Here is a 12,825-nt window from a genome sequence, read left to right on the forward strand (position 1 = left end):
GCGTCGTAGGAACCAGCTGCGACTTTGGGATATTCAGAATCCAGCCGTGCTGTTGTAACACTTCCTGAGATAGTGCTACTCCGATCAACGACTGCTCCTTGGACCTCGCCTTTATAAGGAGATCGTCCAAGTACGGGATAATTATAACTCCCTTCTTTCGAAGGAGTATCATCATTTTGGCCATTACCTTGGAACACACCCTCGGTGCCGTGGACAGACCAAACGGCAACGTCTGGAATTGGTAATGGCAGTTCTGTACCACAACCTTGAGGTACTCCTGGTGAGGTGGGTAAATGGGGACATGTAGGTAAGCATCCATGATGTCCAGTGATACCATGTAATCTCCCTCTTCCAGGCTTGCAATAACCGCCCTGAGCGATTCCATTTTGAACTTCCTTATATAAGTGTTCAAGGATTTCAAATTTAGAATGGGTCTCACCGAACCGTCTGGTTTCGGTACCACAAACATTGTGGAATAGTAACCCCGTCCCTGTTGAAGGAGGGGAACTTTTATTATCACCTGCTGGAGGTACAGCTTGTGAATTGCCGCCAGTACTACCTCCCTGTCCTGGGGAGTAGCTGGCAAGGCTGATTTGAGGTAACGGCGAGGGGGAGACGCCTCGAATTCCAGCTTGTATCCCTGAGATACCACTTGTAGAACCCAGAGATCCACCTGTGAGCGAACCCACTGGTCGCTGAAGTTCCGGAGACGCGCCCCCACCGCACCTGGCTCCGTCTGTGGAGCCCCAGCGTCATGCGGTGGACTTAGTAGAAGCAGGGGAGGATTTTTGTTCCTGGGAACTGGCTGTCTGGTGCAGCTTTTTCCCTCTCCCCCTGCCTCTGGGCAGAAAGGAAGCACCTTTGATCTGCTTGCCTTTCTGAGGCCGAAAGGACTGTACCTGATAGTACGGTGCTTTCTTAGGTTGTGAGGGAGCCTGAGGTAAAAATGTCGATTTCCCAGCTGTTGCTGTGGATACGAGGTCCGAGAGACCATCCCCAAACAATTCCTCACCCTTATAAGGCAAAACCTCCATGTGCCTTTTAGAATCAGCATCACCTGTCCACTGCCGGGTCCATAATACCCTCCTGGCAGAAATGGACATTGCATTAATTCTAGATGCCAGCCGGCAAATATCCCTCTGTGCATCTCTCATATATAAGACGACGTCTTTAATATGCTCTATGGTTAGCAAAATAGTATCCCTGTCGAGGGTATCAATATTATCTGACAGGGTATCAGACCACGCTGCAGCAGCACTACACATCCATGCTGAAGCAATTGCAGGTCTCAGTATAGTACCTGAGTGTGTATATACAGACTTCAGGATAGCCTCCTGCTTTCTATCAGCAGGCTCCTTCAAGGCGGCCGTATCCTGAGACGGCAGTGCCACCTTTTTTGACAAGCGTGTGAGCGCCTTATCCACCCTAGGAGATATCTCCCAACGTGACCTATCCTCTGGCGGGAAAGGGTACGCCATCAGTAACTTTTTAGAAAATACCAGTTTCTTATCGGGGGAACCCCACGCTTCACACACTTCATTCAACTCATCTGATGGGGGGAAAAACACTGGCTGCTTTTTCTCCCCAAACATAATACCCTTTTTAGTGGTACCTGGGTTAATGTCAGAAATGTGTAACACATTTTTCATTGCCGTAATCTTGCAACGGATGCCCCTTGTGGATTGTGTATATGTCTCATCCTCGTCGACACTGAAGTCAGACTCCGTGTCGACATCTGTGTCTGCCATCTGAGGTAGCGGGCGTTTGTGAGCCCCTGATGGTCTTTGAGACGCCTGGGCAGGCACGGGCTGAGAAGCCGGCTGTCCCACGGCTGTTACGTCATCCAGCCTTTTATGTAAGGAGTTGACACTGTCGGTTAATACCTTCCACATATCCATCCACTCTGGTGTCGACCCCGCAGGGGGTGACATCACACTTATCGGCACCTGCTCCGCCTCCACATAAGCCTCCTCATCAAACATGTCGATACAGCCGTACCGACACACCGCACACACACACAGGGAATGCTCTGACTGATGACAGGACCCCACCAAGTCCTTTGGGGAGACAGAGAGAGAGTATGCCAGCACACACCACAGCGCTATATAATCAGGGATTTACACTAACACAAAAGTGATTTTTCCCTATAGCTGCTTTACATATACAGTTTGCGCCTAAATTTAGTGCCCCCCCTCTCTTTTTTACCCTTGATGCCTGGAAACTGCAGGGGAGAGCCCGGGGAGCTGTCTTCCAGCGGAGCTGTGAAGAGGAAATGGCGCCAGTGTGCTGAGGGAGATAGCCCCGCCCCCTTCTCGGCAGACTTCTCCCGCTCTTATATTTATGTTATGGCAGGGGATTTTTGCACATATATAGTTTATTAGACTATATTATGTGCTGTTCGCCATGTAAGGTCCTCTAATTGCAGCCCAGGGCGCCCCCCCCCCAGCGCCCTGCACCCATCAGTGACCGGAGTATGTGGTGTGCATAGGGAGCAATGGCGCACAGCTGCAGTGCTGTGCGCTACCTTAATGAAGACCGGAGTCTTCAGCCGCCGATTTCCAGGATGTTCTTCTTGCTTCTGGCTCTGCAAGGGGGACAGCGGCGCGGCTCCGGGACCGGACGACCGAGGCTGGGCCTGTGTTCGATCCCTCTGGAGCTAATGGTGTCCAGTAGCCCAGAAGCCCAAGCTAGCTGCAAGCAGGTAGGTTCGCTTCTCTCCCCTAAGTCCCTCGTAGCAGTGAGTCTGTTGCCAGCAGATCTCACTGAAAATAAAAAACCTAACAAATACTTTCTTTACTAGAAGCTCAGGAGAGCCCCTAGTGTGCAACCAGCTCGAGCCGGGCACAGATTCTAACTGAGGTCTGGAGGAGGGGCATAGAGGGAGGAGCCAGTGCACACCAGATAGTACCTAATCTTTCTTTTAGAGTGCCCAGTCTCCTGCGGAGCCCGTCTATTCCCCATGGTCCTTACGGAGTACCCAGCATCCACTAGGACGTCAGAGAAATGGCGCTGGTGAGTGCTGAGGGAGAAGCCCCTCCCCCTCGACGGCGGGCTTCTGTCCCGCATAAACAGTAATTTTTGGCGGGGGCTCATACATATATACAGTGCCCAGCTGTATATATGTGTACTTTTGCCAACATGAGGTCTCAAATGCTGCCCAGGGCGCCCCCCCCCCCCCTGCGCCCTGCACCCTTACAGTGACCGGAGTATGTGAGGTGTGTGGAGCAATGGCGCACAGCTGCAGTGCTGTGCGTTACCTCAGTGAAGAACGGAGTCTTCTGCCGCCTGTGAAGTCTTCTTTTCTTCTCATACTCACCCGGCTTCTATCTTCCAGCTCTGTGAGGGGTACGGCGGCGCGGCTCCGGGACGGACGGCGAGGGTGAGATCTTGCGTACCAATCCCTCTGGAGCTAATGGTGTCCAGTAGCCTAAGAAGCAGGACCTAGCTTCAGAGAGTAGGGCTGCTTCTCTCCCCTCTGTCCCACGTAGCAGAGAGTCTGTTGCCAGCAGAGCTCCCTGAAAATAAAAAACCTAACAAAATACTTTCTATCAGTAAACTCAGGAGAGCTCACTGACAAGCACCCAGCTCCTCTGGGCACAGTATCAAACTGAGGTCTGGAGGAGGGGCATAGAGGGAGGAGCCAGTGCACACCAGAACCTAAATTCTTTCTTAAAGTGCCCATGTCTCCTGCGGAGCCCGTCTATCCCCATGGTCCTTACGGAGTCCCCAGCATCCTCTAGGACGTTAGAGAAAATTTCTGATACTCTAGGGCACCGTGACTCAAAAAAGTGTGGGAACCACTGCTCTAAGCTATGTCTGATCTAGACAGTAGGTTTAACATCATGGCCAGCAAAGTCTCCGAACTTAAACCCCATCCAGCTGGTTTGGCATGAACTGGACAAATGGGTAAAAGCAAAACAACCTACAAGTGCAGCACCTCTGTGGGAACAATGGGAGCTATTCAGTGTTGGTCGCAGATGGCTGAAAATCGTAAAATGGCTGATTTCTGCAGCGGGGTACACTGGGGTTCCACAGGGATAACATCGGGGTGTAGAGTTGGATCTTGAGCCGAGGCACCAACAGGCTAAAGCTTTGACTGTTCCCAGGATGCTTAGTGCCGCCTCCTCTATATCCCCGCCTCCAGGCACTGGAGCTCAGTTTGTAAGTTGGTGCCTGCAGTGCAGGCAGCTAACAGGGAGGGCTGCGCTCGGCAGCCCTGTAAAGAGGTTTTCAGAAGACAGAAGACTTCAAGGGCCGCAGCATAGGCACTTACAAGTGCTATATGTCATTCTGACATATCGTGCTGCGGCTCCCTCACCTCCACCGGCGGCGCTGTATACTCCCGCGCCCTGGTTGCCGGGCACTTACAGCGGAGGGTTCCGGTTTTCACTAGGGCACACACACTTGCTGCTGCTCTCCAGGATCGCGTGGCCACATCAAGGGAGGAGGTAAGAGGGTCCCCCAGACGGGAGACCGCTGTAAATTGCGATCTGGTGCGGTCTTTAGGAAACGGACCGCGCGCGCTGGCGTGGACACTGTGGCCGTACAGGGACCCCACTAGACCACCAGGACAAGGGCACATGTCGGATTACCTCATAATCCGTTTTGCTGAGGCCTGCAGTACTCGGTGGTGAAGTCCAGCAAGGGGATAAGGCTCTGAACTGTAATCCCTCCCCCAGCCCCAGGCGCCATTTACTGCTAATGTTCCCACCCTGGAGCTGCATCTCTCTGTCTCCCTCACTCCCTGTCAGCGTTTGGGCGCCATTACACACATGCTGAGCTAACTTTGGGACTGCTGGGCAATGTCTCCTCTGAAAAGCCGCCTGCATCATCAGCGCTGTGCATTTACAGGACACTTAAGTATTCTACATGTCTTTTAGACAATGGCCCTCATTCCGAGTTGTTCACTCGCTAGCTGCTTTTAGCAGCATTGCACACACTAGGCCGCCGCCCTCTGGGAGTGTATCTTAGCTTAGCAGAATAGCGAACGAAAGATTAGCAGAACTGCTACTAAATAATTCTTTGCAGTTTCTGAGTAGCTCCAGACCTACTCCTAGACTGCGATCACCTCAGTCCGTTTAGTTCCTGGTTTGACGTCACAAACACGCCCTGCGTTCGGCCAGCCACTCCCCCGTTTCTCCAGACATTGCCGCGTTTTTCCCTGACACGCCTGCGTTTTTGAGCACACTCCCGGAAAACACTCAGTTACCACCCAGAAACACCCCTTTCCTGTCAATCATTCACCGATCAGCAGTGCGACTGAAAAGCGCCCAGCATCCACAGCAAAACTGCTAAGTTTTTAGTTAAATAACTAAGCGCATGCGCCCTGCGTGCCTTGCGCATGCGCAATTAGCAACAAATCGCAGCATAGCGAAAATCGGCAACGAGCGCAACAACTCGGAATGACCCCAGTGTTAGTTAAGAACAAGTGCATACATTCAGGGATATTTAGTACAAGTACCCTGGGATATACATCCAGTCTTTACTGTGCATTGTTATATCTATATACATATATAGCTTTACTTTGTAGTGCAGTTACTTAGTATTGCTAGTCCAGTGCAGTTTTATTGTTGTTTGTAATAATTTCTGCATTGTACGTGTGACTGTGTGTGTGCCAGTAGCTGCTGTGTGATTTCCATTCCATGTATCTCAGATATACTGCTATCCCTATATTCTGTACCCTGAAGGGGGCTAAATGCATCAGGGTTCTCATATAATATAGTGTTTCACAGGATATACTCTTTTGGTATTTTTACTCTGTGTAGTACAGTCACCATATACCTCTTAAATCCTCCGTGTGTGCTCTGCTTGCAGTCACACTATACAGGGGGATTTCTGCCAGGTACTTGTCTGCTTATATTGTGCTAGTTCGCCCTACGGTTACGCTTTCATATAATGTCAGCTAAACAGGGTGATAATTCTATGGCTGATCCTGCAACATGCACTGTTACTGCCATTGATGTCTCTGAGGAGAATATTGCAGCTGAGGGTTCAGGTACTGGGGGTTTTATACCCCTCAGGCAGTCTACAGCACTGGAGGCAAATCATGACCCGCAGTGGGCTACATATTCTAATTTACTGACTACGCTGGTAACTAGACTTGCGCCCCCTATGGGACCTCCTGTGCCATTACAGCCACATATTGTCCCTGCAGTTAATTTGCCATGGGCAGATACTCTGTCCTCTCAGTTACAGCAATTAAATCAGTCTTTGGCTAAGCAAAATCCTAACCCTCGCCCACCTAAGAACAAGGGGTCATCTAAGCGGGCCATTACTTCCTCACAATCCACACGTTTCAGATACTTCATCTGATGAAGATGGCGCATATACCATACCTCCCAACTGTCCCGATTTTTGCGGGACAGTCCCGTTTTTTGGGGACTGTCCCGCTGTTCCACCCGCGGGCCGCAGTGTCCCGCGGTGGGCTGGGGGGCAGTTGGGAGGCTTCTGCACGTGCTGCCCTGCTTAGCAGAGCAGCAGTGAATAGACGTTGTGCGCACGCGCACAGCGTCTATTCACTGGAGTCACAGGGAGAGGGGGCATGCCAGCGGCTCACAGAGCGCTGGGCATACCCCCTCAGTGGGAGGACTGCGATCGCGAGCCACGCCCCCTTTTCTCAGGCCACACCCCTTTTTGGGAGCGCGCACGACTTTGCCGTGCGTGTGTCCCTCTTATGAAAATGCAAAGTTGGGAGGTATGATATACTGACCCCTCAGACACTGATGCAGATGCTTCTGATGGGGAATCTATGACACAAGTGGATGTTCCTGACCTCTTGGAGGCTATCAGGCTGATTCTTTAAATTGATGATGACGAAGAACCTCCAGCTACCTCTAAGAAACCAGATAAGTTCAAGCGTCAGAAGGTTAATAAATTAGTTTTGCCCCACTCTGACCACTTAGTTGACATACGTCAGGAATCCTGGGAGTATCCAGGAAAGAAATTCTCCCTGTCTAAAAGGATGCGGTATCCCCTCGCTGCAGAGTTAAGTAGAAATTGAAAAACACCGCCGCCGGTGGACTCACAAGCCGCGCGTCTGGTGGTGTCATCTGCTCTGCCTGTCACTACCGTCACCTCTCTGAAGGAACCGACAGATAAGCGTGTGAAGGATTGCTTGAAGTCTATTTACACTCTTGCTGAAGCTGTGCACAGGCCTACTCTTGCGGCCTCTTGGGCTGCTAAAGCTGTTGAGGCCTGGGTTCAGGAAGTTGAAGTGGAACTACCGTCTAATTTTCCTGATAATGCCAGACAGTGTCTTTCATACATTATTACAGCCTCTCATTACATTCAAGAGGCGGCACCTGATGCAGGTATCCTGGCGGCCAAAGCGTCTACTATGTCTATTCTGGCTCACTGGATCCTCTGGTTGTGGTCCTGGTCTGTAGATCTAGACTCTAAAAAGACCTTGGAGGTGATTCCTTTTAAGGAAAACATACTTTTTGGGGAAGACCTCAATAAGATTGTTGCTGACTTAGCATCTGCATGTCTACCTAGTACTACACCATCGGCCCCGAAGGCTAAAAGTACTTCCTTTCGTTCCTTTTGACCTCCAGGTAAAGCAAAGGGTCAGGCGTACCTGAAATAGGCTCGCACTTCCAAATCCACTAAGCCCAAACCTGCCCGTCAGCCTGCTTCCAAAAGAGACAAGCCTGCTGCATGACTAGACGGGCCTCCCCCTTGGGGATCCCAGGGTGGGAGGCCGAATTCTACGGTTTGCTCAGGTATGACCACTTCAGACGCCTGGGTAAGGGAAGTCGTCGCTCACGGAAACGCCATCTCTTTCAAGAAACGTCCCCCTCGCCAGTTTTGCATGACAACGTCCCTACGGATCCGGTAAAATAAAAAACTCTCCATGTGGTGGTGCAATCCCTTCTGGACACGGGAGTGATAGTGCCGGTGCCTCTGACTCAGAGAGGCAGGGGGTACTATTCAACGATGTTCCTAGTTCCGAAGCCGAATGGTTCTTTCCGGACCATTCTCAACCTCAAGTCTTTGAACAAATTTGTGAAAGTTTCTAAATTCCGTATGGAAACTCTTCGCTCTATTGTTCTGGCTTTGGAGCCCAAGTGGCTTACTCTTAAGGTCTTGTTCTTGCTGGCTATTGCCTCTGCTAGACGGGTTTCAGACTTGGGTGCCTTGTCCTGTCGGTCTCCCTTTCTGATTTTTCACCGTGACCGGGCGGTTCTTAGAACTCGTCCTGGTTATTTGCCTAAGGTGGTGTCGTCTTTCCACCTTAACCAGGAGATTGTGGTTCCTGCATTTACCTCTCCAGGTTTATCCTTCAAAGAGCGGTCTTTGGATGTGGTACGGTCTCTCCGTATTTATGTGAATAGAACAGCTTCTCTTAGGAGATCTGATTCCCTCTTTGTCCTTTTTGGTTTTCACAAACGTGCCTGGCCTGCTAATAAGCAGACCTTGGAAAGATGGATTAGAATGGTGATTGCACATGCTTATGTACAGGCTGACCTTCCAGCTCCTGCTACCATCAAAGCCCATTCTACTCTGTCTGTTGGACCTTCTTGGGCGGCCCGCCGTGGTGTGACCCTTGAACAATTGTGCAAGGCGGCTACGTGGTCCTCAGTAAACACATTCATAAGGTTCTATGCCTTCGATACTTCCGCCTCCCAGGATGCCTCCTTTGGACGCCGGGTTCTTGTGCCGGCTTACTTTGCGTCCCCTCCCATGAGGAACTGCTTTAGGACATCCCCGATGTTATCCCTGTGGAACCCCAGTGTACCATGCTGCAGAAAAGGAGATTTATGGTAAGAACTTAGCTTTGTTAAATCTCTTTCTGCGAGGTACACTTGGTTCCACAGGGCGCCCACCCTGACGCACTTAGCTTCTTTGGGTTTGTATGGTATTAGCCGCTGGTACCTTCTCCTGTCGTGAGAATGTGGTGTATGTGGCTACTAACTACTGTTGTCTCTTTTACCTGCTACTGCATTGGACTGGTTAACAAAACTGAGCTCCAGTACCTGGATGAGGGGATATAGAGGAGGCGGCGATAAAGCATCCTGGAAACAGTCAAAGCTTTTAGCCTGTTGGTGCATCGGATCAAGATCCAACTCTACACCCCTATGTTATCCCTGTGGAACCCAGTGTACCTCGCAGAAAGAGCTTTAACAAAGGTAAGTTCTTACCATAAATCTCCTTTTTTGGCCTCCTGCACATGTGCAGCGGCCACAGTGCACGTGTGAGACCTATCGTAATACTATTGCATCCCGGAAGGATTGACATACAGTATATAACTATAATAGTAATGTTAGCTACTTATTCCATGTATGTAATCAATAACATCTGTGGCCAATGGGGGTCATTCCGAGTTGTTCGCTCGTTATTTTTTTCTCGCAACGGAGCGATTAGTCGCTAATGTGCATGCGCAATGTCCGCAGTGCGACTGCGCCAAGTAAATTTGCTATGCAGTTAGGTATTTTACTCACGGCATTACGAAGATTTTTCTTCGTTCTAGTTATCGGAGTGTGATTGACAGGAAGTGGGTGTTTCTGGGCGGAAACTGGCCGTTTTATGGGAGTGTGTGAAAAAACGCTGCCGTTTCTGGGAAAAACGCGGGAGTGGCTGGAGAAACGGAGAAGTGTCTGGGCGAACGCTGGGTGTGTTTGTGACGTCAAACCAGGAACGACACTGACTGAACTGATCGCAGATGCCGAGTAAGTCTGGAGCTACTCAGAAACTGCTAAGAAGTATCTATTCGCAATTCTGCTAATCTTTCGTTCGCAATTTTGCTAAGCTAAGATTCACTCCCAGTAGGCGGCGGCTTAGCGTGTGCAAAGCTGCTAAAAGCAGCTTGCGAGCGAACAACTCGGAATGACCCCCCATGTGCATCATTGCATCACTGTTAGAAAATGAAGCTGTTAAGGAAACAGTCATGTCATTTGGAAAGTTGCCACTAGATGTCAGAACTCACCTCAAACATGGGCCAGTATTTACTAAAAATCCGAGTTTGGCCGATTTGTGGGGTTTTTTCTAAGTCCCAATCCGGGAATTCACTAAGCACCAATCTCGACAGTGTTTGGACTATTCGTAATGGTTTGAATGACAATGTTCAGAAATACGAATGAATAGACCATCGGTCAAACGCGGCTGTTATTTTATAGAATACGGGCATTCACTATTCATTCGTATTTGGGTGTTAGTTTCTGAGTGCTCAAGTGCGGGTCTGTTTTTTTCCGATTCGTTAAAAAAAGCAGCAATAACATAGACCTGCTTTTTCCAGTCGAGTTTGGATAACCATGCACGGATCAGTGAGATCTGTGCATGGTTATCTATGGGAAAGGGTCTGTTTAGTGTAAAATCAGAAGAAAAAAAATTGCGTGGGGTCCCCCCTCCTAAGCATAACCAGCCTCGGGCTCTTTGAGCCGGTCCTGGTTGAAAAAATATGGGGGAAAAAATGACAGGGGTTCCCCCATATTTCATCAACCAGCACCGGGCCCTTCGCCTGGTCCTGGTTCCAAAAATACGGGGGACAAAAAGCGTAGGGGTCCCCCGTATTTTTGAAACCAGCACCGGGCTCCACTAGCTGGGGAGATAATGCCACAGCCGGGGGACACTTTGATATCGGTCCCTGCGGCCGTGCCACTAAAACCCCAACTAGTCACCCCTGGCCGGGGTACCCTGGAGGAGTGGGGACCCCTTTAATCAAAGGGTCCCCCCCCTCCAGCCACCCAAGGGCCAGGGGTGAAGCCCGAGGCTGTTCCCCCCCATCCAAGGGCGGCGGATGGGGGGCTGATAGCCTTGTTTACAAAATGTGTATATTGTTTTTAGTAGCAGTACTACAAGTCCCAGCAAGCCTCCCCCGCAAACTGGTACTTGGAGAACCACAAGTACCAGCATGCGGTGGAAAACCGGGCCCGCTGGTACCTGTAGTACTACTACTAAAAAAATACCCCCAAAAAAACAGGACACACACACCGTGACAGTACAACTTTATTACATACATGCACACCAACATACACACATACTTACCTATGTTCCCACGAGGCTCGGTCCTCTTCTCCATGTAGAATCCTAGGGGTACCTGTGAAAAAAATTATACTCACATAATCCAGTGTACCTTCTGTTCTTTGTATAATCCACGTACTTGGCAAAATAATAAAATGGAAACCCGACCACGCACTGAAAGGGGCCCCATGTTTACACATGGGACCCCTTTCCCCGACTGCCAGGACCCCCCCTGACTCGTGTCAAAGAGGGTCCCTTCAGCCAATCAGGGTGCGCCACGTCGTGGCACTCTCCTGATTGGCTGTGTGCTCCTGTAGTGTCTGTCAGGCAGCACACGGCACAGATACAATGTAGCGCCTATGCGCTCCATTGTAGCCAATGGTGGGAACTTTGCGGTCAGCGGTTGACCGAAAGTAACCTCACCGCTGACCGCAAAGTTCCCACCATTGGCTACAATGGAGCGCATAGGCGCTACATTGTATCTGTGCCGTGTGCTGCCTGACAGACATTACAGGAGCACACAGCCACAGCGTCTATTCACGAGCAGCGATTGACAGAGCCTCCCAACTGCCCCCCCCCCCCCACCGCGGGACACTGTGGCCCGCGGGTGGGACAGCGGGACAGTCCCCAAAAAACGGGACTGTCCCGCGAAAATCGGGACAGTTGGGAGGTATGCTGTACCAGTGTTACATTCTTAGGGTTTGGCTGACACCGATTATTAAGGTTATGTGGGCTTTTATGGTGATTTTACGGAACAGATATACCCCTTTCACATCGCACAAATAACCCGGTATCGACACGGCATATTGCCGTGTCGACACAAGTCAGTGTGCGATGTGAAAGCACTTTCTGAGAATTAGCGGGTCGCCTGACCCGCTAATTCAACCCGGTATAAAAGAAGGATTATACCCGGGTTGAATACCGGGTCAGGTGCAGTGTGAATGGGAGCCGCGTCGATGCGACACGGTTCCCATTCACAGCATAGGGAGAGGCAGCGCAGGAGATGAGCTCATCTCCCAGCGCCGCCTCCACCCCCGCCCCTGCTGCTACTGCGCCCCCCGCTGCTATGGCAACCGACCCGGTATATTGTCGGGTCGGAAAGCCAGCAGAGGGGAGCAAATGCCGGATCCCACCCGGTAAGGACACGTTTCTTTTACCGGGTGGGATCCGGCATTAGCGATGTGAAAGCGGTAATAGTGTATTATCTATTTGGTTTTACTGAGAATATACTTCACAAGTGGCGCTATACCATTCTTTTTGCATATATATATATATTTATTACATATTTTATATAGTGTGCCATGAGCGGTTCTGAGATGTGCCACCAGAGATGCCCGCTGCCGCAACATAACCCTGCCGCTTTAATTCATAATGTCGGGCTCGGGCGGCGCTGTGCTCTTCCGGATAGCCCAGATGCAGCTTGACCCATGACCTGTATGGAGCAGCAGCGTGACTCATTCGTTACACACGCAGGCTACGTCACCTGCCCGCCCAGTACTCCTCCACGTCACCTGCCCGCCCAGTACTCCTCCACGTCACCTGCCCGCCCAGTACTCCTCCACGTCACCTGCCCGCCCAGTACTCCTCCACGTCACCTGCCCGCCCAGTACTCCTCCACGTCACCTGCCCGCCCAGTACTCCTCTACGTCACCTGCCCGCCCAGTACTCCTCTACGTCACCTGCCCGCCCAGTACTCCTCCACGTCACCTGCCCGCCCAGTACTCCTCCACGTCACCTGCCCGCCCAGTACTCCTCCACGTCACCTGCCCGCCCAGTACTCCTCCACGTCACCTGCCCGCCCAGTACTCCTCTACGTCACCTGCCCGCCCAGTACTCCTCCACGTCACCTGCCCGCCCAGTACTCCT

The 12,825-nt window shown here is 51.1% G+C and overlaps 1 protein-coding gene across 1 annotated transcript in view; it reads right to left on the bottom strand.

Annotated features, from left to right (window-relative positions):
* Positions 1-12,825, bottom strand: part of DYNC1I1 (dynein cytoplasmic 1 intermediate chain 1) — an 837,173-nt gene that overhangs the window by 792,752 nt on the left and 31,596 nt on the right. The window lies entirely within an intron of this gene.

This window comes from Pseudophryne corroboree, chromosome 5, assembly GCF_028390025.1.
Source record: "Pseudophryne corroboree isolate aPseCor3 chromosome 5, aPseCor3.hap2, whole genome shotgun sequence".
Classification (NCBI taxonomy): domain Eukaryota; kingdom Metazoa; phylum Chordata; class Amphibia; order Anura; family Myobatrachidae; genus Pseudophryne; species Pseudophryne corroboree.